Consider the following 5000-nt stretch of genomic DNA (forward strand, 5'->3'; position numbering starts at 1 on the left):
GATTTAATTTCTTCTGTTTTTGTGCCATATATTTCCTCCATTCTTTTTTTTGGTTTCTGCAACTTTCTGCTTTACGATTGTTTCGATCAACAAAACGAAAAACCAAATCTCGTTTATTTAATGCCTAATCACAGCACTCAAATAGGTCAAACGTAGTCAAGTTATTCTCCATGAAATATTTCACTCGTACCTCAGCACTTACCCTGGCGTAAAGGAACATTTTTTGTTAAATGCAAATCTGTAAGTTAAATTTATTTTGCGACTTGATTAAGCGGAAACAGCAATTAAATTTTATTTAAAAAAAGAAATTACATTTAAACACAAAATTATGTATAATGGAATTTCTCAGAAAGGAATTCATGTTTTAATTGAAAACAATTTTCATAATTATATTTGTTGTAAATTAATTTTTCTGTGCAAATATCTTCAGTTTAAATATGTCTAGTTTTTTTTTGGTTGTCTAGTGAGGTATGCTTTGCCTAGTCGACCACGGAATTAAAATTTGAAAACAATTTAGGTGAGGCTTTATTTTTTAACTTTTCAGCGAATTAAAGTTTTTCGGAGTAGTCGAAAAACCATTCGTTTGAAGTATTTCTCAAGAATACATAACGAAAAAATTCAGTCATACCATCGTGAACGATCAAGTGCTAAAAATAAGATTCCATTAGTCAAGAGTAACAGTTAAGGTTTATAGAAAACTAAATATATCTATGCCAGAAAAAATAGTAGTTCAAAATGGTGAGGAAACTGGTGGTAGAAAACCACTCGTTAGAAGCATTTCCCAAGAATACATAACAAAAAATTCCAGTCATAGGAGCGTGAAGGATCAAGTGTTAAGAGTAAGAGTAACAGTTAAGGTTCATACAAAACTAAATATATCTAAGCCAGAAAAGATAGTAGTTAAAACTGGTGAGGGAAAAGGTTAATTATGACAATCATGGGAAGTATCTTTTGTATGGACTTTATATCCCAGGCCTCGAAAACTACGGTTCAAGCGATAATAGGAACAACGGACTTCACATCATTGAAATCGAGTTAAAAGATTTACGGAGAGTTTGTACTTCCGAAACATATATTAACACGATATTGACTTTTAATGAAGTGAGGCATTGAGACTATGGTAAAAACAAAGGTAAATAATGGATATAAACATTTGAAACAAGGCTAATTAACAAGGTGGGGTATCAGCATGCAAATAATAGGCTGTACTTATCTATGCTATTTATTTTAACATTTAATACTGACTCTTAACAGCGAAGCATTAAGACCATGCTTGATATTTTGTGATATCAACTAAAGGGGAACTATGTGAAAGATAAAAAGTGATAAAAATTACTAATCAAACAATTAAATTCAATATTGAATATATATATTATTAATTTCTTTAACTCCTAGTAGGAACATAGACCCGCAAATTTTCAATAGTAAATACTGACTCATAAAAAAGCGAAGCATTAAGACCATGGTTGATATTTTGTGATATCAATTAAAATGAAACTAAGCTTGAAATAAAAATATGTGAAAGAAAGTTATATAGCTGACTTAGGTATTTCGAGTCAAGCAATAAGAAGTATTCGTCGATGCAACTGACTTTAACCTTGACATAAAAGCTGGTTTTAGGGAAGATTCTTGCTCTATAGTTTGCAGTATTGCATAGAACTGTATATATAGATGATATATTTCATTATCAGCACAACCGTTTTCAAGCCATTTGAGGATGGCGTAATGAGATAGCTTCAAATCAGTTGTTAATAGCAACGATGATTATTTTAATCTTGTAGTTAAAATGACTTTGACAACTATAACCACAAGAGAAATGCAGCTCTGAACCATCGTTTCAAAGTTGCTGAGACCATTCCTCTGTTATCCTAAGAAAAATCTATGCAGGAGCAGGTCAAACATCATAATTGTTGTGTTGCACTCGATGCCGACTACTTTAAAGATTACAAAATAATTTTTGATTGATTGACAAAATATTAATTAAAAAAATGTAAACCCAACGCAATATGGTACTATTCCACAAATGCCAAAAATCATACTTTTATCGCATCAGTAAAATATTTGTTTATCTAAATTTATTATTTACGAATTTTAACCAAAATTGCGAATATTCCGAACAAATGTAAATAAATTAATGGAAGCACACTCGAAAATAAATGGAATTAAACAAAAATCTATTACTAACGAAATGAACCCGTAATTTATGTTTTGGATAATAAAGGATAACACAACAGCAACACCAACAACAGGGATAATTACTATAATATTGATTAGTTGCCAATACAACCACAGAATATTGTAATTTGTGTATAAATATTGTTTACTTCTCATTGCCACAAATGCGTGGCTCATTGCACCGATGAGCGGTAGGAGCGGTAGGAGCGGCGAGAACGGAGTAGACCGGCATTAATTTAAATGATTAGTGACAACTGAAATGCGATTTATGGTTTGCCATTTCTTTGTGTATGCAGTGAAGTCGGATGGATCTTAATTAGCTTTCAATATCAGCACAAAAACGCAGCATCAAAATGCAACAGCCCCGCAAATGTCACTGCACTCGTGTAATTACCTAAACGGCATTTATGGTTTCATAATTGCAATTCAATATTGCCCGGTCCTCGATTAGCCAAATTATATATGGAATAACACAATTTTATTTTAATTACAATTATAAAAGTACTTAAATCACTTTGTGCTGGACTTTGAGCCTTAATTAGTCATGGCATTCGCTATTTGAACCAAATCGTTGATATGTATTATTGATGACTTATGCTCAACTGCATTGAATCAAAAATTATCTCATTAAGCAAATGACTGAAATAGTTTTGAATGTATATTTGGGAAAATTCATTTAAATTTTTCAGTATCTATAATACTGATCTGAAACCCTATGAAAAATTTATTGGAATCTGCATTGAAAATTCAAAATACTAAACTTCAATTAAGCACTAAATTATTTATGTATTCAAACGAATTGTGTACTTGTTATATGACAAAGTAGATATCAACATGAACTTTAAAACCATCCGATTAAAATGGGCAGTCGGTATATGTTATTAAGTGTCGATGTGAAGAATAAATTTGACGAAATATTAAAATCACACCTCGTGGAATAAAGAAGACAAATGAGACAGTAAGTAACCCGTTAATAAATATAGACAGATGACGGATGTAGCCCAACATCCGCTAGTAAGCAACAGCCGCTAGTAAGCTGCGCCCTTACTCTGCTATAAGCTGTAGCAGATGTAACGTAACGTAGCAGATGATACAGAATCTGCTCAACAATTGATGGGCAACACCCAATAACAGTTGTAGAGATCCCTTATGACAATTAAACCTCGGTCCGAACTAACAATGATGATGATAATATAAGGAGAAGTTAATTTAAATTTAATATACACATTTGGAAAAAAACCTTTTTGAGAAAACTACTTCTCAAAAAATCCGTTATAAATTAGTATTTTTAATCTTCTTAAGTAATCGATTAAAATTTGACGGCATTATTTTCCCAAGCTAATAATCAGTTTTAAACTGACTTTCGATATTTTGAAAAAACTTGTAATGAAGAAGTTTTCACTTTCACTTTCAGTTCATTCAAAGTCTTATAGACCTGACAATACAAAATGGTATTATAGCCTTAATCACGCTGTAACTCTAGAAAGAAGATCGAAAATATCTGTTAAATAGTTTTAAATATATTTAAATTAAATTCATAACGGTTAAATGACATTATAGAGGTGTTGAAAAGAAAAGTACCGATCTCCTTTTAGTCCGTCTATCAAAATCGTATTTCAGCTAAGAATTATAATCTGAAACAAAATACGTCTCCATCAGTACATTAGTATAATGTATACATGACAAATAATACCTAATAACACGATTAGGCTACAGTCGCTGGCTACTGTATTCCATACAATTGAACTATACTGAGACTTGCCAACTGATGTAGCAAAAAGGTGTATTTTAATCGAGCATTAGAGATGATCTGAAACCTGCTAAGAAAATATTCAAAGACAAGCAGCTAAATATGGTATCGAGTCTTAATACTGAACGAGATTCATTATCAAGAAAATATTGATTTCATTATATTAAGTTGTAGTTTAATGGTGTACATAAGTGTGGTCCAAGTGCGTCCAATAGTATGAGTTTTTAGTATATTTATAGCGACTCTTCTTAATCCATCTTAATCCATTTATTGGTTTATATTTGCATTGTACATATGTTGGTGCTTGTGAAACTACTTTGGCTATTCACAATTTTAATCCCATTATCTATTTAAAATCCCCATAATTAGTTGTTAAATCAATTACTTGTGTACAATAATCGGGTTGAATTTTGAATGTTTACGTGAAGCATATATTTGAGTATTTGATGTTATCAGAAATATTTAAATCTAAAATAGTCTTTGTTGCTTTTTGATTAGATTTGCTTTAAGATATGAATTTTCACACAATATCAATGTATACTCTTGCTCGTTGGGGCAAATTAATTATACACTCAAATAAGAAATATATTATTAAGTGTTTTAGAGTATTTCATATGCAGTAATATTATTATTTGCGTATTAGTAGTATGTAGGAGTGCTTTCTAAATACGCGCTCACTGTCAAATTCCAATATTTTCCACCAATGTTTGTAGTTGGCAATGTGCAACGAAGTACTTCTCTTCCTGGTAAATACCATTCAATACTTTTCCTTTCAATTAGTTTAATTAAATCAATTTATTGATTGATTCGATTTAGATGCAATTTAATGTATTTGCCAATCAATTCAATATTTGGCATTACATTCAAGTCATCATACAAGCAACAGACAAATAGACTGGCTTAGGAACTGCAAGGATTCAAAGATATAAATACACACGTGAAGTTGGTTAGAGTTTATCTAAGCTATTGAAAGTTGTAAAGATTTAGTATCTGAATTTACTTATTATTAAATTAAAAAGTAAATACTATAAAATAAAATATTCAGTTTATACAAATTGGTTACTCAAAAATACAT

The 5000-nt window shown here is 30.7% G+C and overlaps 1 protein-coding gene across 1 annotated transcript in view; it reads left to right on the forward strand.

Moving 5' to 3' along the window:
* The window catches only part of LOC119676741 (E3 SUMO-protein ligase RanBP2-like), a 34117-nt gene that overhangs the window by 27230 nt on the left and 1887 nt on the right, over window positions 1-5000 (forward strand). The window lies entirely within an intron of this gene.

The sequence above is a fragment of the Teleopsis dalmanni genome, chromosome 2 (assembly GCF_002237135.1).
Source record: "Teleopsis dalmanni isolate 2A chromosome 2, ASM223713v2, whole genome shotgun sequence".
Taxonomy (NCBI): domain Eukaryota; kingdom Metazoa; phylum Arthropoda; class Insecta; order Diptera; family Diopsidae; genus Teleopsis; species Teleopsis dalmanni.